The sequence below is a fragment of the Mobula hypostoma genome, chromosome 10, assembly GCF_963921235.1.
Source record: "Mobula hypostoma chromosome 10, sMobHyp1.1, whole genome shotgun sequence".
In the NCBI taxonomy this organism is placed as follows: domain Eukaryota; kingdom Metazoa; phylum Chordata; class Chondrichthyes; order Myliobatiformes; family Myliobatidae; genus Mobula; species Mobula hypostoma.
Genome location: NC_086106.1, coordinates 60,584,617 through 60,611,053, shown reverse-complemented (window position 1 = coordinate 60,611,053; position 26,437 = coordinate 60,584,617). Strand labels below are relative to the sequence as shown.

The 26,437-nt window shown below is 43.5% G+C and overlaps 1 long non-coding RNA gene across 1 annotated transcript; it reads right to left on the bottom strand.

Moving 5' to 3' along the window:
- Positions 1–3,662: 3,662 nt before the first annotated feature.
- Positions 3,663–26,075, bottom strand: LOC134353321 (uncharacterized). Its single transcript, XR_010019578.1, has 3 exons — positions 25,870–26,075; positions 23,333–23,478; positions 3,663–4,539 (listed from the first exon to the last, which is right to left on the bottom strand). It is a non-coding gene; the product is annotated as an uncharacterized LOC134353321 (long non-coding RNA).
- Positions 26,076–26,437: the final 362 nt, after the last annotated feature.

Below are 26,437 nucleotides of genomic sequence, written 5' to 3'. Positions count from 1 at the left end.
GCGTTCACCTTTCTGTAATCTGTACAGAATCGGATGCTCCCATCGGCTTTCGGGACAACCACACAGGGGGACGCCCATTCCGACTTGGATGGCCTAATAACACCTGTGGCTAGCATGTACTCAATCTCTTTCTCCACTAGCTTGCCCTTCTCCAAGTTCACCCTATAGGGGTGCTGTTTAATAGGCTGGTCTGAGGTGACCACAACATCATGTACCGTCCCCTTGCATCGCCTCGGGACATCCGGACATACATCTGCATGCCGGTTAATTAGCTTTATCAATGGCTCGCTTTGTTCAGGGGTTAGGTGAGAGACCTTATCAGCAAAATTAGCCAGAACAATAGAGTTCGCCAATCGGGTCGGCACCATATTCAACTTTTCAAGATGGGTTTTCCCCATATCATTTGACACCCCAGTCTCATTAATTTCCGTGATAACACCAACCAGGTTTTCTTTCTGATCGTGGTAGTCTTTTAACATGTTAATGTGTACCAACTGTGTGGGTTTACGCCTGTCCGGCGTTTCGATAACATAATTCAAAGGGTCTATCTTTTTAATTACCTTGTACGGACCGTGGAATCTCGCCTGGAGGGGGTTGGCTACCACTGGGAACAGAACTAAGACCCGACCGCCCACTTGGAACACTTTTTCGCGGGCACGCCTATCATACCATTTTTTTCATTTTAGTCTGGGAGTGTCGCAGATTTTCTTTGGCAAGGTCACAGATCCTTTCAAGCCTCTCACGAAAATTTAAAACATAATCAATCACATTAACTTGGACTGCCGGACTGGACCATTGCTCTTTTAGTAAGGTCAGGGGTCCTCTGAGCTGATGACCGAAGACGAGCTCGAATGGGCTGAACCCCAATGACTCTTGAACCGTGTCCCTCACGGCAAATAAGAGGAGGGGCAAAGCATCATCCCAGCTCCTAGCGTTTTCTTGACAGTAAATTTTAATCATGGTCTTTAATGTGGCGTGGAATCGTTCCAATGCCCCTTGTGACTCGGGGTGGTACGCGGAGGCCAAAATCTGCTTTGTTCCCATCTCATCCAACATCCGTCGGAATTTGTGAGATGTGAAGACACTCCCCTGATCTGACTGGATTTCCCTGGGCAGCCCCACCGTAGTGAAAAATTTTACAAGCGCCTTTACCACTGCGGGAGCCTTGACGCTTGCCAGGGGCACCGACTCCGGAAACCTGGTGGCGGCGCACATCATAGTCATCACATACTCTCGCCCACTTGCAGTTCTGGGCAGGGGACCAACAAAATCCACAATTATTCAGGAAAAAGGTTCCCCGAAAGCGGGTATCGGTCGAAGGGGCACTTTAGGCAGGACCTGATTTGGCTTTCCTACCACCTGACATAAATGACATCGCCTACAATATTCAATAATATCTTTCCTCATGTTCGGCCAGTAAAACTCTTTCATAATTCTGTCGACTGTCTTCCTCACCCCAAAATGTCCACCGAAGGGTACCTTGTGGGCCAGGTTAAAAATCTTGCCCCTATAAATTTTTGGCACTACCACCTGGTGTACAACTCCCCATTCCTCATCTGCGGGCACAGTACGTGGTCTCCATTTCCTCATTAGTACTCCCTCCTTCACATAATACCCTACTGGCTCCCTTTTTAATTCTGCGTCAGAGAGAGCTGTCTCCGGCAAACCATCAGCTCCTAGTCTCGCTCCTGTGCCTGTATAAAGTCCTTCCTGGCTAATGTTAAGTCTGCCTCAGCTCCCTCATTTCCTCTTGTTCCACTATGCTCCTTCTTTCCACTTTTTACCTCCCCCTGGTACAGGGCTGGTAGAAACGTCTCAGCTAACTTTATATCAGCCTCTGCAGCCTTTCTGGACATACGCCGAGTCACTGCGTAAACGGGATGAACCTGTGAGTCTGTGGGCGGGGCCTCAATGCTGGCAGGCTGACTTGTCAGTCTCACTGCTGGGAGCACAATTCCCCCGGCGAGGTCATTACCGAGCAAGACTTCCACGCCTTTCATCGGTAATTCGAGCCTCACTCCGATTGTGACTAGTCCAGAGACCAAGTTGCTTTGTAGGTGTATCTGGTGCAAAAGCACTGCTTCAGTCCCTTTTCCAATGCCTTTCATCACACTGACCTCCCCAGTCTCAGTCTCTGAACTAAAGTCTAAAACACTCCTTAAGATCAGTGACTGACAAGCTCCCGTGTCTCTCCAGATCCGCACTGGAACTGGGTTTAACCCCTCCTTCACCGACATCAATCTGGCCGAGATAAACCTCTCGCACCCTTCCTGAACTTTATCAGACTTCCTCTCCCCTGGAGGTTGGTTTGCCGGCTCAATGCAGCCAGTCAGAACCGCCGTTTTTCCTTTCCCCGTCTCCTTCTTTGGGGCAAAGCACCTGGACGCAAAGTGTCCGACTTTCCCACAATTATAACAGACGACCCCAGGAGACTTCCTATCAAACTGCTCCTGGTCTACCTTATCCTTTTCACTGGTCCCCGGCTTACTTCCTGACTTTTCTGGCGGACTCTCCCCGCCGTCCCGACTACACTTCTGGTAGCCTTTACTCGGGGCGAACTTCGTTTTATGTGTCAACGCGTACTCATCCGCTAACTTAGCAGTTGCGGCTAAAGTGTCTGCCTTTTTCTCATCTAGGTAGGGTCTCATACCTTCAGGGACACAACCTTTAAACTGTTCAATCAGGATCAGCTATAGCAGTCTGTCATAATCCCCCTCTACACCCTTTGAGGCGCACCAACGCTCACAATATGTCTGCATCTCACGGGAAACTCTAAGTACTGCTTCCTCGCATTCCGGAACCTCTGCCGGTATGCCTCCGGGACCAACTCATAAATCCTGAGGATGGCCTCTTTCACCACATCATACCTCTGGGCATCTTCCGCAGACAAAGCCGAGTAACCTTGTTGGGCTTTCCCTTTAAGTACACTCTGAAGCAAAACAGCCCACTTACCCCTCGGCCAGTCCTGACTTGCAGAAACTTTTTCAAAATGGAGAAAGTACCGATCCACATCAGTATTGTCAAATGGGGGAACCAGCCTAACCTCCTGGGTCGCCCTGAACCCTCCACCTTGGTTCGGCCTGGGCCCCTGCTCTGCCCTTATCTTTAACCTCTCCAGCTCGAATTCCCTTTCCCTCTGTTTCTCTTCTCGCTCCAACTGTTTGTCCCTCTCTCTCTCTTGCCGTTCTAACTGTTTCTCTTCGTGTTCTAGCTGCCGTACCTGGAACTCGTGCTCGAGTCTCAGTTTTTCAAGCTGCACCTGTACTGCGTCTCCACCAGGTTTTCCAATAGATATCACCTCCAGCTCCCCTTGGGGAAACACACCTTTAGATACATAGTGCCTTACGATAGCTCTGTGTATCTCCTCTCTCCTCATTGTCGACTTCCCCTTAACAAGATTCAACCGTTTGGCCACAGCTGCCAATTCCGCTTTCCTGGCATCCTCTAATGCCTCCAAGGTCGGCGCCTTTAGAAATTCCTCAATCTCCATTTCTGCTGTTTGCCTTTTCTTTCTTTCGGGAATTTTAACCCAATCAATTTACCCAGTCCCATATTTAGTGTTCAAAATCGCGGACGAGAACCCCACTTATGTTACGTACCCCGTAACTGGGTTGCCAAACCAGCAGAAATGGACCACTCAGTTGGAGTCTGGATTACTGGAACTAAGAAAGTTTTATTAAAGAAATAAGCAACACAGTACTCTAATAGTAAGGATATAAATGCAACAGGTTAGCAATGAATAAACACACATGTACACAGAACTAGCATAATAGGGTCAATCAGCTCTATCGCAGTCTAGGGGTAAAATGTTCAATCACAAGTGACAGAGTTCAGTTCGCAGTAATCGCCGTCGTGCCGTTGGGGAGAGGGAGAGCGAATGCTGATATTCAAATCGGATTCAACAGACTTTTGATATTCCTCGCAGTTAGCTTTCTGGCGAACCCTTTGTAATGTCTACTGAGGTCACCGACTGTGACCCCTCCGTTTCAGATACAATCGTTCCTCTGCGGTGAACCCGGCACCCAGGCAAGGGTGGACACACACACCGGGTTCCTGCCGACCGAATCTTTCCACCCTGTGCGTCTATGGCTGGTCCCGCAACCAATCCGCCAAAAACTCCCACCGACTTGTGGGGGGCACACCGCTTCCAGGGTCTCGTTACCTCGTGGTATTGTGTGTGTTGTCTTAGCGAACCTGCCCCTTTTTATCCCCCTGCTGGGGTATCGCCTGTCCATCACACTTCAAACAGTTCAGGGTGCAAAAGGAACCAATCTTGACAATATTCAGACCAGTGTCTCCTTCCGTTAAACTCTCTCGTCTCTTCATTAACATTTCCAAATGCTGCTCCATTGTCTTACTTATCTCTCTCTCCTGAAGACAGGTGGCAGATCAACTGTTGATCCCACTGGTGCTAGCACAGGACAGTTAACATCTTAGTCTATGTGTACTTTTGTAACCCTCTTTCGTCACAGTTTATAAAATTATGAGGGGCATAGATGGGAGAGTGATTCGCAATCTTTTTCCCATGAACTGGGGAGTCTAGAATGGGAGAAGACAGATTTAGGTTTAGAGTGAATAAATATAACAGATCTGAGAGGCAAGATTTTCTCTTATACAGTATGTGGGGTCTATCTGGAACAAGCTGCTGGAGAAGGTGATAGATCCAAGTATCTGTCCAAACACCTTAATGGTGTGCTTGATACAATTTAAAAAACGTTTGGAAGGGTATGTGGGGAGGCAATATGTCAATGGAAAAGGGCCTAATATGGGAAAATAGGATGAGTGTAGATAGGCATCACAGTCAGTATAGACAAGGTGGGCCAATGGGGAATTTTAGTCCATCTCCTCCAACATTTTTCTTTCGATCACTCCCTGTACTGGCTTAGATTACCCAGCCATTGTTGCTTATCTCATTCACCCATGAACAGAATATTCTGGAAACATTCAGCAGTTCAGGCAGCGTCAGCTGGTTTCAGCTGGAGAAAAACTCGGGGAGAGGTATGCAGAACAAAAGGAACGTCTGTTGTAGGATGAGTCAAATTGGCATAATGGCAGAAGTCATCAGGACATGAAGCAAATTGACCTGAGATGTTGTTTAAGTCAGTACAAGGAGTAAGATGGTGGAGGCTGGGCATATTCGAATAGGAGAAGAAAATCTAAGCAAACCCATGATGAATAAACAAAAAATGGAAAATGCTGAAAAAAAAACTATTCAGGTCTATTAACATCTGTGGAAAGAGGAACAATTAATGTTTCAAATGAGGAATTCCTTATCATATTCCAAAAAAAAACAGATAAATAAATTATTCTAGAGAGCAGCTAGCTAGACCTACCGACTGCTTCTATTTCAGTTTTCTACATCTGCAGCTTTTTTGTTCCAATATATCCATGCCCCATTTTTATGGAAGGTTAACGTATCCAACTCATAACAATTTTGCTGGATACATTGTTTCCATCACGTGAATGTCTGGTTATCATTCCCTCACTGGCTGGTTCCGTTAACACTGCAGGAACACAGACAGAAGAGAGAGAGAAGACTGACGGTGAGCCACCACGAAACGTTGGATACAGGAGATTGTTAACTGAAGGCAAATGGCAGGTTAGCAATCCTCTCAATTCAATGAAGAGACATGGAGTTCACAAGGAGATAATCACAAAATTGGAAATCTCCGATACACACAAGCAGACCTTGCTTCGTCAATGATTGAATGACAAGGAAATTGTGTGAAGCTTTCCAAGAGTGTGAAAACATATTCAGTGAATAAAATGTTGGCTAAGAGAAGTAGCCATTCCCACTAGAAAAAAAGCATAATGCTATTACTGCTGAAAATCTCAACTGAAACAGAAAATGCCAGAAATACACAGCACATCATGCTGCGCAGAAGAAAGAGAAAGCAGTTCCCGTTTCAGAACAGTGATCTTACTTCAGAACCAGACATTCCTTTCTTTAATCTGAATCTGGCAATCAAATTAAAATCACAGTTCCTCCACAGAACTTTACCAGACAAATACTGTGCCTTTTGATATCTTTATTTAATCACATGTCAATCATATAATCTCTAAAGGTATAATGGTGTTAATGTTCACGGCCTTTACGATGGAAATACTGAGATAAAGATTGACTATCCTTGGCTATTTCAGATGTACCTAGAGTCAGATGGTTAAAGATTATTATGACAGCTTTCACAGCCAGATGACATATTAAACAATTCCCTCCTGTGCATCTACCACTAGGATAGCCAAGATTTAGCAATTATCAAAGGGGATGCTGCAGCTTAAAATTTATTTTAAATCCCCTAATTCTTCCCCTAGAGTTCTTGCCATATTGAAAGGAAAATACAATGTGTTTGTTCTCATTGGATTCTGGTTTCTTCTGCATATTTCAGATTGCAATAACAGCAAGGGCTTCAGTTAATACTTTTAATTAACATAAACTACATTAGCAATATATACATGTCAAACCAAATAGCCAAATTGAATTTCTTTATATTTTCCTTTGTTGGGTTTTTTTAAAATAAAATCTTCCAGGTACTGAGAGTTTAGTTGGTGAAATTAATTGTGTTTGTTTGCCTGTATAAGCTGTGGTAACAATCTTCTTTAACCATCTGACCTGAGGCATATCTGCCTTGGATTCCTTCAGTGTTGCCTTACCAGACATCAATCAGAGGACATTCAAGAGGAGAAAATAAAGAAGGTTGAGTACAGATAGACAGCATATGGATCAGTCTTCCTATGAATTATTAATGTGGTGTAGTTATTACAATGGTAGACTTGACCTGAACATCCAGTACATTGATTTGAAATGTGCAAGTTGCCAGTAACATTTCATTATTACAATTATAACTGCTGAATAGCAAAATGCCAACAGTTGGATACATAAGGGATTGGAAGAAGACTTTGATTCATATAAAGAATGTTTTGAACAGTGGTCAGTGCCAATATTATTGCATGAAAGAAACCCAAATATAATCTAATCTATTTTTGTCAATTACAGATTTGGACCTCTCAAAAAATCTAGCTGTACAAAGAAAATTGGTGAATCTATCTTGCAGAAAAGTCCCTGAAAAATTGCAAAACAAAAATTGCAAGCCCAAGCTAATTCTCATTGCAAAGTGTCTCAGATTTCATCAGCAGCACCAGAACAAAAGAGAATATCTTGTTGACAAAAATCATTGCGTTGGAGGGTCAGGAAAGCGCCTGTGATCTTGATGCATTCCTCGACAATGATCTCCAAGAGGTGTTTGTTGCCTCTGAGGAAGGGCATCACAAGCAGCTTTTATCACAGGAAGATGTGACTAAGTTTGCCTGTGATATTGCACCAGCTTTGGCATTTGTTTGTAAGAATATCAATGAATTAAGGCACCGTTCTGAACCAGCTGGAGGTACTGTTTCAAACGACCTATACAAAACTTGGAGGTGCCGTAAGTGCCAAAATGCAAGGAGGACCTTATTCATTTCATCAGCAAATGCAAGGGGCTCAGAAGCATGCTGTACAAACAGTTCTCACGTAAAGCAAAACCTGTTACTGTAACATTCTGGTGGACCCACCAACAAATTCCTAAGGTTTTGTCAAGAGAGATGGCACAATTGTGGAAATGTAGATCACTTGCAAAGAGTATGCAAAGTGCAAAATGCGATGTGCTTGCAAGTAAAACATCAGAGGAAAAGCAACCTGAGTTAGAAACCATTTACACAAGTCAAGAGAGCAGAGATAGAATTTACCTCAGGATGGACCTGGCAGAAAAATTAGTGAGGTAGACACTGGGCATTGTATTACTGGTGCCAAAGCACATACAGAGCATGACAACATCATGGCATGCCCCTTGCTGCCATCATGAACTCGGGTCTTGTTACATACAGGAAGCAGAAATTCCTGACATGAGAGGGAGTGTTAAGTATCTTTAGTTTAGCACCTGACTGGTGCCAGAGCACAGACAGTCCATATCAGATAAATTATCCCCCTGATCATCTCCCTCTGAGCAGGAGAACTGCTCTCTTTATGTATAGACACTCCCCAGGTCTGCCCAAACTCAAAGCTTTCCTAAGTCAGAAATGCCATTGGCTGATATTGCAAAAATTGCACTGAAGAGTAGCTACAGATAGGTAAGGACCTTAGATGGTTTTAGACATTAGTTAAATATTAGTTAGAATTAATATAGTACAGATCTGTATTACAAATTCTATGCATGCGGGAGTTTTAGAACCACAGAAAGCTGGTCTAGAGGGTTTCAACCTTTATGCTTTTAGGATATCATCCACTGTTTATTCAAATGAGAAGAACATTTTTGCAATTTTCAAAAAATTGCTAAGTTAGCTACTATGAATTGAATTATCATTTTCTTTACATAAAATGAAAGCAGCCCCTCAGTTGAGGTCTCCCTTAGTTGCTTGCTCAGTTGGGTGTGATAAATCCAATCATGCTTTCCAAAGCTTTTTGGAAGAAGGAATAAAGGTATGAAAGAAAATAAATCAGATTTGAGCTCTCAATGATCGTTCTATTTTAAACTTCAGGGGTATTTGTGGTGGTTAGCTAAAGATGCATCGTTTTGTGACTGAAATATTTCACCAAGCATTTATCTGTGCTTTAATCCTGACAGCAGTTAAAGACTGATTGGCTGTGAGGCTATTAGACCGAGAAAGTTACCCGGCAGCTAGACAATTATCTATGCAACAATGGTGAGTGTGCAGCCAGTAAAAACAACACGATAGTAGCTATATAGCATAACAGCAATCAATCAATCTATAGGCCTAAAGTTATTGGATTTGTGCATTTATAACATGTCTTTATGTAATAAAGCATTTCATATTGAGCAGACACATTATATCACCCATTAAATCAGATGAAAAGGGAAAATATTTTTTAAAATCTTGAAAATGCAGGGGCTGTGTAGCAAAAAGACTTGGATGCAGAATTCCAGAGCATTAAATGATATAACTGAAAAAGTGACCAATAATGGCAGAAAAAAAAGGAACTGGATGATAAGGGTCTTGACCCAAAATGTCATCTCTACTCTTTTTCATAGATGCTGCCTGGCCTGATGAATTCCTCCAGCATTTTGTGTGTGTTGCTCGAATTTCCAGTACCTGCTTATTTTCTCTTGTTTGTAGATGATAAGTTTACTGTCAATTACTGATTGCTAATTTATAATATTGGAGCGAAGTTCAATAATTTCTTCTCGCACCTCACTGATAACACAAGACACATCCTATATGGTATCCACAGCCTTGCTGCCATATTAATTGAAAGCATAGATAAAAATAAAGAAAGGTAGATATTTTTCTAAAGTGATTAATGCTTCTAGTGTTCACAGGGACCCGTGTGTCCTTGTTCACAGGTCTTTTAAAGTTCATGTACTGCAAGCAGCTAAGAAGGCAAACTACAAATTAGCTTTTGCTGCAAGGGCATTTGAGTATAAGAGCAAAGGTATCTTTCTACATGCTTATAAAAGCTTGTTGAAGCCAGATTCAGAAGTTGTGTTAATTCTCTATCCAAGGATAAACAACAGAAGGAGAGTAGCTTCAGATCTAGTGACCACAGTTTATTCCTAACCTGTGTTAGAAACGTAGAAACATAGAAAATAGGTGCAGGAGTAGGCCATTCGGCCCTTCGAGCCTGCACCGCCATTCAGTAGGATCATGGCTGATCGTCCAACTCAGAACTCTGTACCTGCATTCTCTCCATACCCCCTGATCCCTCTAGCCACAAGGGCCATATCTAACTCCCGCTTAAATATAGCCAATGAACTGGCCTCAACTGTTTCCTGTGGCAGAGAATTCCACAGATTCACCACTCTCTGTGTGAAGAAGTTTTTCCTCATCTCAGTACTAAAAGGCTTCCCCTTTATCCTCAAACTGTGACCCCTCGTTTGGGACTTCCCCAACATCGGGCATCTAGCTTGTCCAATCCCTTAAGAATTTTATACGTTTCAATAAGATCCCCCCCTCAATCTTCTAAATTCCAGTGAGTATAAACCTAGTCTATCCAGTCTTTCATCATATGAAAGTCCTGCCATCCCAGGAATCAATCTGGTGAACCTTCTTTGTACTCCCTCTATGGCAAGAATGTCTTTCCTCAGATTAGGGGACCAAAACTGCACACAATACTCCAGGTAGCAGGTGTTGCAGTCTATGTTAACCTGCATTTATACATTCTCTGTGATTTGATGGGTTCTCCACCGAGTATTTTCAGTTCTTCTTAAACTCAAAAAATGCACTGGTCAGGAGTTTAATTATCTACTGCAAATTGTCGTTAGTGTAGGAGAGTCAAGGGGTGGAGGGAGATAATGAATTTGGAGAGAGAATAAGTTATTTGTAAAATAACTAGGAGAATGGGACTGACCCAAAAGCCAGCATAAATCTGGTATGCTAAGTATCATTTTTCTATTTTGCAGGCAAATATATTCTTTCTCATGTTCTGAAATGGTTCAATAACAATCAACTTTAGAGACTGGATAGATAAATAATGCTGACTTTTGAGAAACGGAAAGGTAGAATTTATGGCATCAAATCCTTCATACACTGTTCGAACTTTTAGCTAATATTAAACTCATGCAGGAATAGAGCATGAAGCCTTTACAGAAAATACATTTTAGTGATGTTCTAGCTGAACTATTATTTGACAAGTTCCTTCAATGGTAAGCTGGTCTGGAAGTTTAAGTCACTTGGGATACACCGTGAATTGGAAAATTGGATCTAAAATTGACATGGTCATATAAGAAAGATTGTAGTAGCAGAGGGTGATTTTTTTCTGACTGGAAGTCTAAGACCATTGACTCAGATTTAACATTGATCTTTCTGAATGCTGGAAAAGTCTTGAGGCCATCCCAAATTCATTGGAAATTCTTCACCTAGGGTAGTGTTGGCCATTAGGAGTTAAAATATGGAAAGAGAACATCAAACTCTAAAGAGTCAGGGACAGAGGAAGTAAACAAACCAGTTGTTTTTGTTCTTGCCATGTGGTTGGAGGGATAATGGCTGCCATTTTGTGAAGCTGCTCTGAAACCTCCATTTTATCAGCTATCTTGTGAGCTGCTGTTGTTCAGGAAGAACTGTATCAAAGTGCCTTAAGGTGGACACAATGATGCTCCTGACTATCAGATTGAACTAGAGATAATTTCCGAATAAGAAGGTATTTGTGAAGTGTTTATTCTGTTAAGATAGAACATGCAGGTTTATGAATAGGGGAGTCTGTGTCTGATCTGATTAACCCGAACCTAGCAATTGGCTAGTCTGCTCTGATTCAGAACAAAGTGACATTAATTACAGGTTGTTACTTGTGAGAAAAGCAATGAAATGATGCTGGCTTAGACCAGAGCCAATGGGAAGTTGATACATTTTAGTCAGATGGGCCAGTGCCAAAGAGATTGAAACACAATATTTGAATGGATAACAACAGGAATTCTGCAGATGCTGGAAATTCAAGCAACACACATCAAAGTTGCTGGTGAACGCAGCAACTTTGATTTGAATGGATAAGGATGGATTATAAGAATGAGGAGCTTCAAATGAATAGCAGTGTGAACTCTGGAGACTAACTGTTGTGAGGAAGACACCCCCCCACCACCACCACCATGCCAGGGGCTGGGAGAAGAAGGGCAATGGGAGAATCTGTATTTCTGTGTTATAGATTGGAGAAATGGTCTGAGGCAGTATCAGTACAGAGGGAAAAGCAGAGTTCATGTTTAAGCTATAGTCCCAAAGTGAACATCGTTATGTTGGTATTTGTACGGAGACAACAAAGCGCAAACTTTGATTAATTGAGAGTTGCCTAGTAAATTGCCTAACCTAAATCAGTTGATGGTAGTCATCATATTTTGGTGTCCCTTGGTTGACTCATGATGGAAAATAAAACAACTGATTCCCTGGTTTTGACTCAAACCACCCACCAGTTTAGGATATTAAAATGAGGAAAGGAAAGAAGGACAAGAAGAACCCGGTGGGTTCGGAGGATTGGAGAGACCACGTTCATGGTTTTATACAAGTAAAATGGCCTGACTCTGAAGTGGCCAGGAAAGGTTGATAGTAGAGGGTCAGGGGCCCTGGGGGATGCATTGCTAGCTCTTCCTTCAGTTAGTCCTGACGAAGGGTCTCGGCCTGAAACGTCGACTGTACCTCTTCCTAGAGATGCTGCCTGGCCTGCTGCGTTCACCAGCAACTTTGATCAGTGTTGCCAATCACACCTAGTGTTTAAAACAGATCAAAAAGCTGCAAAATCAGCTCTCAGCTCCGAGAGAAGTAAAATGTGCATTTGGGGTGAAGACTAACGACGAGAGTGATAGAGGTTGGGGTAACTTAGCATATGAGGCAACACACTACAATGGTGAGGATGATTGGGGAAGATGTCAGCCTGTCTCTGGACTTTTCTAGAAGGGAATGGAACCTTCGGTGTTCCCTGCCTCATTGGCACCTGTAGTAACAGAGAGTGTTCAGGAGACACCAAAGCTAAGGGACCAGCTATGGCACAGTATTCAACCCCTTTTGACACGGCCCGTTTGAGTGCTGTAACTGTGAATATACCAAAGTGCGGGTTGGGAGTCAATCCTTAAGAAGTTTTCCAGCACACGCAGCAGAACAGGATAATTCATGGTTTCAAATGATGAAGCAGAGGAGTGGAAGTTAACCCTTCTGTGTCTAACTTCAGACAGCCCTGTCGGATGAACAGGCACAAGGCTACTTTTCTAGTGTATTTAATATTTAAATTTTAGATTAAGAAGACACGTAGTCCTCTTTTATTGTCATTTAGTAATGCATGCATTAAGAAATGATACAATATTTCCTCCGGTATGATATCACAAAACACAGGACAAACCAAGACTGAAAAAAACTGACAAAACCACATAATTATAACATATAGTTACAACAGTGCAACAATATCATAACTTGATGAAGAAGTCCATGAGCACAGTAAAAGTTCAAAGTCTCTCAAATGTCCCACATCTCATGCAGACGGGAGAAGGAAGAACTCTCTCTGCCATGCCGACCACAGTCCGACTCTGAGTCATCCAAAAACTTCGAGCTCTGATCAGCTCTCTGACACCGAGTACTGAGCGCCATCTCTGTCCAAACGATTCGACCTCAACCTCGGTCGCCAACAGCAGGCAAAGCCGGGGATTTTGAGGCCTACCCTCCGAAAGATTCCCAACCACGCAGTAACGACAGCAGCAAACAAGCGTTTCAGAAATTTCTTTGGATGTTCCTCTGTGCTTTCACATCCATTCTCCATCAAATCAGAATTGTCCACGGCCCCTATTTAACAGATACGATATCATTTTCACCGGAGGGCTGCACACGCGCATGGTGCACTGCTCTCTCTCCTCCCGCCTTTTAGTAATATTTGAGTAATTTGTGTGTATATATTGCTACGTACCCCGTAACTGGGTTGCCAAACCAGCAGAAATGGATCACTCAGTTGGAGTCTGGATTACTAGAACTAAGAAAGTTTTATTAAAGAAACAAGCAACACAGTATTCTAATCAAAAGGATAATAAATGCAACAGTTCAGCAATGATAAACACACATGTACACAGAATTAAGATAACAGGATCAATCAAGCTCTATCGTTGTCTAGGGGTAAATGACCAGTTTCAAGGTGACGCAAAGTTCAGTTCAATTTAGTTCAGTTCAGTTCACAGTAATAGCTGCCGTGGGAGATGGACAGTGGGGGGAAGGAGAGAGAGAGCAAAACGAATGAATATTCAAACGGCTTCCACACAGATCTTCGACATTCTTCTCAGTCAGCTTTCGGGCGAGCCCTTTGTGATGTCATCTGAGGTCACCGACCGTGACCCCTCCGTTTCCAGATACGATCGTTTCTCTGCAGTGAACCTGGCACCCAGGCAAGGGCGGACACACACCAGGTTTCCGCCGATTGTGCCTTTCCACCCTGAGCGTCTATGGCTTGATCCCGCGACCAGCCGTCCAAAAACTTCCCACCGGCTTGTGGGAGACGCACCGCTTCCAGGGTCTCGTTACCTCGGGGTGGCGTGTGTGTGCTGCCTTAGCGAACCTGTCCCTTTTAATCCCCCTTCTGGGGTATCGCCTGTCCATCACTTCAAACAGTTCAGGGTTCAAAGGGGGAGCCGATCTTGACAGCTCTCCTTCCGTTACTCTCTCCCGTCCCTTCATTAACATCTCCAAATGCTGCTCCATTGTTTCCCTTATCTATCTTTCTCCTGAAGACAGGTGGCAGACCAACTGCTGATCCCACTGGTGCCAGCACAGGCCAGCTAACATCTTAATCTATGTGTATTCTCGTCACACTTCCCCCCTTTAAGGATTTTTACCGGGGTAAAAATTACAAACATGAATACATTATTTGATACACACAAGTATACATCTTTATCAGCTATTTGGCTAATACAGCGAATTTTAAGTTGTCAACACCTGACAGACAGTCAGCAATCACATTTTCTGTTCCTTTTATACGTTATTAATAATCCCTTAGACCAGGCTCCAACTTAGCAAACTTCATAGTGGCCGAAAACACTGATGAATTGCGATCAATGTAACCTCTCATTGGGTTTCGTCCCGGACCACAATAACAAGGGTCGTCCCACCCCGACTTAGTTTTCTTTCGCAAGAGCTTAGTAGGAGGAGGAGGGGTAGTAACCGCAGAGTTATTGCAAAACTTCCTACAGTACCCCACCATCTCCAAAAGCCTTCTGAGGGCCCTCTTGTCTGTCGGGGTTGGGATGTCAGAGATAGCCCGCACTGTAGCTTGCATCGCTGCCAGCTGCCCCTGTGTCACCACAATTCCCAGGTAAGTGACCTTCGTGTTGCTGAACTCATTTTTTTCAAGGTTCACTATCAAGCTGGCTTCAGACAGCCGTATTACATCGCCAATACACACCTCTGTGTTCGTCAGCCCTTTCGTCACTGAATTACTCATTCTATAGGGGTTTTGATCACTAGGCTGACCTAGCGTGTCAAACACCACCCAATGTCCCAGTTCTTTGCATCACCTCGGGACAATCAAACACACTTGTGCGAGTCGTTTAATTACTTCTCCTAAAGAGTCGCTTTGTTCGGGGATTAAGGGAGAGACCTTATCAGCAGAGCTGGCCAAAACAATAGCCTTCTCCCATCTGGTCGATACCATACTCATCTTTTCAAAATGGTTTTTTTCTCTTATCAGGGAGACCCTAGCTTCATTGATTTCCGCGCTAACACCGACTAGGTTTGTTAGCATATCAAAAGCCTGTGACCGTCTCAGTTCGCGTCTGCCATTATCAATAACATCCTTCCTCCTGGGCAGCCGGTAAACCTCTTTCATGATTCCACCAACTGTTTCCTCCAGCACCGCAAAATGTCCACTGGGGGGTACCTTGTGGGCCAGGTTAAAAATCTCATCCCCATAACTCTTTTGCACCACCCCCCATTCCTCATCTGCGGGTATGGTACTTAGTTTCCCTTTCTTCCTTAGCACTTCCTCCTCCACACAATAGCCTATTGGTTCCCTTGTTAATTCTGTGTCAGAGAGAGCTGTCTCTGCCAAAACCATCAGCCCCTCGTCTCGCTCCTGTGCCTGCGCAAATTCTTTCCTGGCTAATGCTAAGTCTGTTTCAGCTCCTTCACTACCTCTTGTTTCACTACACTCCTTCTTTTCACTTTCTACCCCCTTCTCGTACAAGGCTGGCAGAAACGTCTCAGCTAAATTTACTACCGCAGTCCCGGGATGAACCTGTGAGTCCATGGGCGGGGCCTCAATGCTGGCAGGCTGACCTGCCAATCTCACGGCTGGGAACACGATTCCCCCAGTGAGGTCATTACCAAGCAAGACTTCCACACCTTTCATCGGTAATTCGGACCTCACCCCGATTGTGACTAGTCCAGAGACCAGGTTGCTTTGTAAGTGTATCTGGTGCAAAGGGACTGACTCTGTCCCTTCCCCAACACCTTTGACCTCTACCTCCCCAGTCTGGGTCTCTGAGCTAAACTCTAATACACTCTTCAGTATTAGTGACTGACACGCTCCCGTGTCTCTCCAGATCCACACTGGAACTGGTTTTAACCCCTCCTTCACCGACACCAATCCGGCCGAGATAAACCTCTCGCGCCCTTCCTGAACTTTGGCAGACCTGTCCTGTCCTAGCGGTTCGTTTACCAGCTCGATGCAGCCAGTCAAAATCACCGTTTTTCCTTTTCCCGTCTCCTTCTTCGGGGCAAAGCACCTGGACGCAAAGTGTCCGACTTTCCCGCAATTATAACAGACGACCCCAGGAGACTTCCTACCAGACTGCTCCCGGTCTACCTTATCCTTCTCACTAGTCCCCGGCTTGCTTACTGACTTTTCTGGCGGACTCTCCCCGCCGTCCTGACTACCCTTCTGGTAGCCTTTACTCGGGGCAAACTTCATTTTATGCGTTAACGCGTACTCATCCGCCAACTTAGCAGCTGCGACTAACGTGGCTGCCTCCTTCTCATCTAGGTAGAGTCTCATACCCTCAGGGACACAACCTTTAAACTGCTCAATCAGGATCAGCTGTAGCAGTCTGTCATAATCCCCCTCTACCCCCTTCGAGGCGCACCAACGCTCACAATATGTCTGCATCTCACAGCAAACTCTAAGTACGTGCGGTCCCACTGCTTCCTCGCATTCCGGAACCTCTGCCGGTATGCCTCCGGGACCAACTCATAAATTCTGAGGATGGCCTCTTTCACCACCTCATATCTCTGGGCATCTTCCGCGGACAAAGCTGAGTAAGCTTGTTGGGCTTTCCCTTTCAGTACACTCTGAAGCAAAACAGCCCACTTACCCCTCGGCCAGTCCTGACTGGTAGCAACTTTTTCGAAATGGAGAAAGTACCGATCCACGTCGGTATCGTCAAATGGGGGAACCAGCCTAACCTCCTGGGTCGCCCGGAACCCTCCACCTTGGTTTGGCATGGGCTCCTGCTCTGCCCTTATCCTTAACTTCTCCAGCTTGAATTCCCTTTCCCTCTGTTTCTCCTCTCGCTTCAACTGTCTCTCTCTCTCTCTCTCCTGCCTTTCTAACTCTCTCTCTTTCTCCTGCCTTTCTAACTCTCTCTCTTTCTCCTGCCTTTCTAACTGCTTCTCTTCGTGTTCTAACTGCCGTACCCGGAACTCGTGCTCGAGTCTCAGTTTTTCAAGCTGCACCTGTACCGCGTCTCCAGCAGGTTTTTCAATAGACACCACCTCCAGCTCGCCTTGGGGAAACACACCTTTAGATACATAGTGCTCTATGATAGCTCTGTGTATCTCCTCTCTCCTCATTGTCGACTTCCCCTTAGCAAGATTCAACCGTTTGGCCACAGCTACCAATTCTGTTTTCCTGGCATCCTCTAATGCCTCCAAGGTCGGCGCCCTTATAAATTCCTCAGCCTCCATTTCTGCTGTTTGCCTTTTCTTTCTTTCGGGAATTTTAACCCAATCAATTTACTCCGTCCCAAATTTTGCGTTCAAAATCGCGGACGAGAACCCCACTTATGTTACGTACCCCGTAACTGGGTTGCCAAACCAGCAGAAATGGATCACTCAGTTGGAGTCTGGATTACTAGAACTAAGAAAGTTTTATTAAAGAAACAAGCAACACAGTACTCTAATCAAAAGGATAATAAATGCAACAGTTCAGCAATGATAAACATACATGTACACAGAATTAAGATAACAGGATCAATCAAGCTCTATCGTTGTCTAGGGGTAAATGACCAGTTTCAAGGTGACGCAAAGTTCAGTTCAATTTAGTTCAGTTCAGTTCGCAGTAATCGCGCTGTGGGAGATGGACAGTGTGGGGGAAGGAGAGAGAGAGCAAAACGAATAAATATTCAAATGGCTTCCACATAAACCTTCGACATTCTTCTCAGTCAGCTTTTGTGCGAGCTCTTTGTGATGTCATCTGAGGTCACCGACCGTGACCCCTCCGTTTCCAGATACGATCGTTTCTCTGCTGTGAACCTGGCACCCAGGCAAGGGTGGACACACACCAGGTTCCCGCCGATCGTGCCTTTCTACCCTGAGCGTCTATGGCTTGATCCCGCGACCAGCTGTCCAAAAGCTTCCCACCGACTTGTGGGAGACGCACCGCTTCCAGGGTCTCGTTACCTCGGGGTGGCGTGTGTGTGTCGCCTTAGCGAACCTGTCCTTTTTTATCCCCCTGCTGGGGTATCGCCTGTCCATCACTTCAAACAGTTCAGGGTTCAAAGGGGGAGCCGATCTTGACAGCTCTCCTTCCGTTACTCTCTCCCGTCCCTTCATTAACATCTCCAAATGCTGCTCCATTGTTTCCCTTATCTATCTTTCTCCTGAAGACAGGTGGCAGACCAACTGCTGATCCCACTGGTGCCAGCACAGGTCAGCTAACATCTTAATCTATGTGTAATCTATGTGTATTCTCGTCACTATATATATATATATATATATATATATATATATATATATACAGAGAGAGAGAGAGAGAGAGAGAGAGTTTGGATATAGTTTGATTAAGCATTCTTGTCTATTTAAATAATTCATTATGAGTTAGATATAAAAATAAATAAATTGCATACATCATCATGCTACCACCAAATACATGGGTGCCTCACTTGAAGTAAACTCGAAGATATACCTGTATCCCTGGACTCCCGTGTCTTCTTTTGAATTAGTTTTAGATTTTGAAGTCACAAAACATAAGACTGATGCTGAGGTATTTTTAAAACAAAGCCGGGATGCTACTGTATTCATACTCTTACCTTGCTTTTATCATTCTAACATCCAGCCAGCCAACCCTACAGCAGTCTGTATGAGTACATATCCAGAATCCAACTGTCAATCACAGGTGCCAGTTGAAGCTGACTCTGACTGATTGAAGTCATATCTGCATCTCCCTATTGGGAAGTGCTGACTCCTTGAAATTACTGGTGGGAATTACTACAGGGAAGGCTGACAGGAAACATATCTGATAATAGAAGAGAGGAAGCATTCTGATTTTTTCAACATGGGTATTGATCAGTGAGGTGCAATTACTTTCAGCATCCCATTCTGGAGTAGCAGAAGAAAGTTGCACAAGTGGGGTGTGAAGATGAGCTACTAAAGTTTTAATAAAGCCACACAAGTGGCTAATGTCAGTGAAGATAATATCTCACCTCCCCATAACTCCTACTAAAGCATACTTTTTATAAAAACATTCAAAATGTCCCTCATAATAGGCTGGTCCAGGAGATTTAGTCCAGGGATCCACAGTGAATTGGTAAGTTGGATGAAAACATGTTGATCATAGAGGACAATGGATAACGGTGGAGGGATGTTATTCTAACTGGAGGTCTGTGACCTGTGCTGTTGCACGAGCATCAGTGTTAGGACCTCTGCCTGTATACACCATGTAGGTGGATTGACAGACAACACAAAAACTAACAGAGCTGTGGATAGTGAGGAAGTTTGGCAAATGATTCATCACCATACAGATTAGTTGAAACTTTGGGCAGAGAAGTGGCATTTAGAGTTTAATCCAGACCAGTATAAGGTGCTACAGTTGGGGGAGTCAAATACAAGCAGAACGTGTAAAATCACAGTGACCCTTAGAAATGCTGACATACAGAGTGAACTTGTGTTGAAAGCCAATAACTTCCTGAAATTGGCTATAGAAGTGGATAGGGTGGTAAAGGTGGTTTATGGTACATTTCCTTCATTGGTTCAGGTGCTGAGTTATGAAGTCCAGGAAGCCATGTTGCAGCTGTATAAAACTTCAGATATGCCATATTTGGAGCATTTTGTGCATCCTGGTCACCAAATTAAAGAAGGATCTGGAAGTTTTGGAAAGGGCGCAGAAGAGGTCACCAGGGTGTTGCTTGGATTGGAGTGTACTAACTATAGGGAGATATTTGACATAGTTGGATTATTTTGCTGGAGTGTCAATGCTGAGAGTGACCTGATAGACATTTGCAAAATTGTGAGAAACAGCGATAATGTTGATAGAGTCATTTTCTCCAGGTTAGAAATACTATGGGGCATAGCTTTAAGGCAAGAAGGGGAAAACTTACAGGAGATGTGTGACACGGGTTTTTTTCAAAATATACTTAGAGAATCCAGAACAAACTGCCAGGGGAAGTGGTAGACATATGTAAGGGGGTTTCGACTTTTATGTTACTGCGGAGGCTAATTAAAATGGCGTCTTTGTTATGTTAATCTGAGGAATGCGGCTTTGTTGTGTTAAACGCTGAGAAAGTTTGCGCTAACAGTTTGTTTTTGCTTTAGTGTGTGATAAGAGAGTGCTATTAACCAATTGGGATAGTTGTTATGGTTTTGGTGTATTTGAAGATACTGTTTGTGAGAGGGTTTTGGGGGAAGAAGGCGGGAGAGTGGGACAGAGGATGGACGAGGTGCTGTGAGTCCGCTAACGGGGTCGGACCCCGAGTGGGACGTTCGGCGAGGAGACGGAGACGGACTGGTGTGGAGCGTCTGGTCGAACACCGTTGTTGGTCCCAGGCGGCTGGTCGAGGTGGTCCGAGGGGGTCGCAGGGTGAAGAAGAAGGTCCTTGAGCTCCAACGGTTTTTGTGCACGAAGAGATTGAACTTTGATAAGTGTGGCGCCTTTTATTTTCCTTTTATATTTTATTCTCTTTTAAATATATAGTTCCAGTAATATCTATAAACTGTATATCATTTAATTGCATCTGGTGTATTGTCTGTTATTTGGGCGGGGTGGGGTACCTCACACAGCATCCACACAAACGAATTACCCAGTTTGGCGGGGCCGAGGCTGTTTCCCTAGACGACAGCGAGCCCAGCGACCCTGAGGGTGGCCGGGGGGGGGGGGCGGGCTGCACATAGATAGGATAGCAATGTTTAACATAGACTTCACCTTGAGATACAAACCCATGAACAGGCAGGTAATGGAGGGATATAAACCATTTTCAAGCCAAAGGGATTCATTAGATTGGCATCATAGTCAGCACAAATGCAATGGAACGAAGGGCTCATTGCTGTGCTGTGCTGTTCTATGTTCCTGTCACTAGCACTGCTCCAGTCTGTCACTTACCGAACAACAAGCTCCATTAATCAAAACATCATCATGGCTCTGTCTGGCTAAGTAGACAATGGATGCGCCCGGTTCGGGACGCAGACCTAGGCGATGAATATGGAGATCCTGGGCTGCCCAGATATCAAGATCCCCCTCTCAGCCTCGTGGATGTGGTCCAAAGGAATGCAAAGCAGTACATTTGGCATCAGCTTGGCTGCAGAAGCTGCCGAAAGGTGATGTGATACGTCATCCAACCTCCTTAGGGGCTCCACTCCAGATTCGTGTAGGGATTACTACTTAGCCTTCTCTTCTCGTGAAGATACCCACAAGGCAGTGGGATTCGTAACCCTGGATACGGGCCCATACCGGGTACTGTCAGCTGGAGCCAGCTGAACCCGGGATTCGTGTAAGGCAGGGATGTCATGCTCTGTAGTAGTGACATATGGAGCCACTACCCACTACCAATCAAGACACTGATGTAATATTCATACCACTCATCACCTTTCCCCTAGTTTTCTGCATATTAATTTCTAAATACTGTCAACCATTCAACTGTGCAGGCACATCAAGCATTCAACTGTACAGGCACGGCAACCAAGAACACTGTAAACATTCAACCATTTTAACATGTCCCTCTCAAAGGAGAAGGTGGTGCAGTAGGAACAGACCAGTAAGGGAGACGTTTACTTCCATCGGTTCAGGAACAGTTGTCAAACCACTGATTCAAAGGTCATTGGAATTGTATTACACAGAATCCAGGTTCTCACGCCCTGGTTCCTAGTCATTGCCTCCAACATAAAGATACAGATGGTGTAACGATGTATCTCTCACTCCACTTTGAGACTTAAGCAGGACATAGCTTCTTTCAAGTAGGAAAAATTCTCACTGGATCAGGATAAAGTGAGACACTGACATTCAGAACTGCCACTTCGGATTCTGAAATCAGGTACATGTTAGAGAGTAGTTTAGTTAGAAATTATGTACTTTGAGTCAAAGGGCATGAAGCAGTTGACAGGCAGGGACTAAGAGTAACTGAAAATCAATAAGCTGCAGAAGATAGAACCTACAGTAAATAAAAACAGAAGATGTCAGAGATTGTTAAAATGATACAGGCCCTTCAGCCCACCATGTGCATGTGAACCGTCAAGATCCCATTTCTATTAATCCCTCTTAGCAGCTCTTGGACTGTAGCCATCGATTTGCGAGCAATCCAAGTGTTCTAAATATTTATTAAATAACGTGAGATTACTTGCCTCCTCCAGCTGCTTAGGCAATGTTTTCCAGATCCCCTAAAATTTCTTCTTGGTGAAGAAAAATATTCTTCCTCAGGGTGATTACTAGCTTTTTTTCCCATCACCCAAAACCCATGCTCCTCTAGTTTTAGACACTTCTGTTGAGGATAAGTTACACCCCATGTAATTTCATATCTCAGTCAGATTACTACTCAGTCTATCCAAAATCTATCCCTATGCTGCATCACTTGTCACAACCTTCCAATCGCAACAACAATCCTCCACCATCACCCTCGGCCTCCTATTACCAAGTCAACTTTGAGTCCAATTTACTTTGGATTCCATGGGCATTGATCTTTTTGACCAGTTTTCTAATGAGGCACTTTGTCAAAGATCATGTAGATTACATCAGCTCACTGTCCTCATCAATGTAATTTTTATCTCTTAAAATTTGTTCAGCTGGTTCAGACAGGATTTTCCCTAAACAAAGTCTTGCTGATTATATTTGAGTAATCTGCCTTTCCAAATTTGGGTTTCTCCTGTCTCTCAACATTTCTTCTCAATAAATTCCCTCCACTAACATTGGATTCGCAGGTTTGTAGTTACCTATCTCATGCCTGCTGCATTTCCAGAATAAAAGTGCCACATTTACTTCCCTCTAGTCACCCAGCACTTCAACTGTGGTGAATAAACATTTTTTAAAATCTGCTGGAGCCCCAGGAATTTTCTCTCTTGTATTCCACAGTAGCCCATGTAACAACCCATTATGCCCCGGGAACTTATTTACATCTAAGCCTGCTAAAATAACTAATACTGTATATGGGGCACAGGAAAAGTAAACGGACTTGGCAAGTTTAAGGGAAGTCTGAAACTAGAGGGAATAGATTTAAAATGAGAGGGGAATCTCGAATCATTTTTTTTCCACACAGATGGCAGCGGGAGTATGGAATAACCTACTAGAGGAAGTTGTAGAAGCAAATGTGTTATGAAACTTCACCATCTCACTAACTTCTTGATCCTGCAAATACAATATTGTTCTCCACAGTGAACAGAGATGAGAATATTTATTTAACATCTTGCCTATGTCCACTAAGTTTCTTCTTGGGCCCTGAGTGGCCCTAGTTTTCCCTGGGCACCATCATACCTTAAACACACAAGATGCGTTGGAATTTTCCTTGATCATGTTCACCAGTGACATCTCTTTGCTCTTCTCTTTTTTTCTTAAATACTCCTGCACTTTTTCCAGTTCTGATGTTTTGTGCCAATGGCTGAACCACATGGAGACTGGAGCTGTAGATATAAAAGCTCTTTTTCAGCATGAGCAGACATTCAGGTAGAGATCTGGTGGGAGATTCTTTCCTTGGTTAAGCTCAGTAAAATTGTAAACTGTCCCATGATTAGTCTGAGGTTAAATCGGCCGATTGCTGGGTTGCATGGCTCAAAGGGTCAGAAGGGCCTTTTCCACACTGTATCTCAATAAATAAATTAATTCATTCATAAAAAAGATCCCTGAACTTGAAATACATTGGGTTTTTATTCTTTGAGGATCAAATGTAACAGTGGGTGATTGTATATACTGTACTTTCAATAGCTACCATGGATTAGTTGACTTCAATATTTTAGTGCCGACAATTGGTTCAGTTGAAAAACATATTTAAAGTAGAAATTCATTGTATCTGTCACGTATCTTGTTGAGACAAAATAATTCCCATCATGATCTTAAAGCTTCTGGGTCAGAGAACTCAGGCATCCAAAACTGGTGTTATTAGGCCTCATCTTTGGGTACATAAATATCATGATTATTAGTAGACAGAGTACATATTTCTATGACCATATTTTATGTACTCTATGACAAAATACATCTGGTCTGAAGACTTCCGTGATCTCAAAGTCAAGGTAAATTTATTATCAAAGCACATATATGTCATCATATGCTACCATCAGATTAATTTTCTTGTAGGCATTTACTGAAAAATAAAGAAATACAATAGAATTTATGGAAAAAACTATACACAAATCAAGACTGAAAAACAACCAGTGTGAAAAAGGAGAGAAATCATGCTGTAATGCCCTGGGAAAGGTTTCACTACAAATGTAATGGTTTCTCTGTAGCTGAAGTGTTTGGGTAATGACTAGAGATAACGGGGGCTTTGGAACGTGCGGCGTCCAATAAGGGGAGTGGTTTTCTTTCGTGTGTGCCTGAGAGCAAGGGTTTCGTGGGCTTTTGTTCGGTGAAAGATGGACAGAGAAAATGCCAGAGCAGAGAGGTCGTAGACTGCAGGATGGAGTGGACGTGGAATGGGGTCGGGAGTTGACAACACCCGGGGGAAATCAATGGAGATTAATGGAGATCATTAAAATAGGCCATTTTCTTTTTGTTGTCTTTACTAACCCCCTAGTCAAATTAAGATTTATAAACCTAAGTTGTTTAATTGCATGTGGTATACTGTTTGTCATTTCATGGTACTGATTTGTAACAGAGGAAAACATCACGCAGCATCTACACGAACGAGATTTCACAAGTTTGGCGGGCCGGAGAGTGTCTTCCCCTAGACTAACACAGCCCACCGAACCTGGGGGTTACAATGCAAATAATAAAAAATGAAGTAATAAATAATACTGAGAACATGAATTGTAAAGTCCTTGAAAGTGAGTCAATAGGTTGTAGAGCCAGTTCAGCTTTGAGGTGAGTGTCATTATTCACGCTGGTTCAGGAGCCTGACAGTTGATGGGTAATAACTGTTCCTGAACCTGGTGGTGTGGGACCTAAGGCTGCGATATCTCCTACTTGATGGTAGTAGCGAGAAGAGAGCTTTTCCTGAATGATGGGAGGTCCTTGATGACGGATGCTTTCTTCTGGAAGTGCTCCTTGTAAATATGCTCAATGATGGGGAGGGCTTTGCCAGTGATGGACTGGGCTGTATCTACCATTTTTGTAGACTTTTCCATTCTTGGCCATTGCTATTTCCATACCAGACTGTGATGCAACCAGTCAGGATACTCTCAACAATGCATCCATAGAAGTATGTTAAAGCTTCACTCATTCATATGTTTGGACATGTCCGAGTCTTTGAAAATATTGCAAAGAAGTATTTCAAACCTTTTCGATACTTTTTAAAGTAAATTTCAAGCCCAATCCTTTGACTGCTTTATTTGGTATTGTTGGAGGAAAGAATTTTATTTTGGGGGCATCTGATTTGCACATTTTGTCTTTTATGTCTCTTATATCCAGAAGGACGCTTTTGCTTAAATGGAAAGATGCGGCCCCTCCTATTCACGCCCAATGGTTACGTGATGTGATGTCATGTTTAAATTTAGAGAAGATTCGATGTTCAATCTTTGAATCTAATCAAGACTTTCAAACATTGTGGGGACCTTTTCTGAATTATTTTCAAAACCTTTGATTTGCTGTTAAAGCACAGATGATGACTAATAATCTTTTTTCCTTTTTTCTACTAATCAGCTTCGGTCTTGGTAGGGGTTAGATTTTAATATAAAAAAATTATTATTTTTCAATGTTACGAACTAATGCCTTGTAAGAATATAGGATAAGGAGTCTTTATTTGCAATTTAGTTTACTGTATTGACATTTTTCTCCTGTACTCTGTATTCTTATATATATATATATATATATATAGATTAATAAAAATATTGGAATAAAAGAAGTTTCAGAAGGCATACCAAATTTGTGCGAACTTCTTAAAAAAGTAGAGGTGCTGCTGTGCCTTCTTCGTGATGGCACTTGCTGGCTGATCCCATAACAAATCCTTTGAAGTAGTAACACCAAGGAATTTAAAGTTATACTTCTTATCCACCTCTGATCTCCTATTGTGGACTGGCTCCTGGACCTCTGGCTTTTTCCTCCTGTAGTTAATAATCAGCTGTTTCTTCTTTCTTATTCTTCTTTCCTCATCTGTTAGGGGACAGTTAGTGCAGTGAGAATGGTTCCAGGGGCAGTGTTTTGTTCTGTGTGTCTGATGTGGGAATTCTGGGAGGCTTCCAGCTTCCCAGATAACCACATCTGCACCAGGCGCACCGAGCTGCAGCTCCTCAGAGAATGCGGTAAGGAACTGGAGCTGCAGCTTGATAACCTTCGGCTCGTACGAGAGACTGAGGAAGTCTTAGATAGGAGCTACAGGGAGGTAGTCACCCCTAGGTACAGGAGGCAGGTAACTGGGTGACTGTCAGGAAAAGGAAGGGAAATGGGGCAACCAATGTAGAGTACCTCTGTCGCCATTCCCCTCAATAA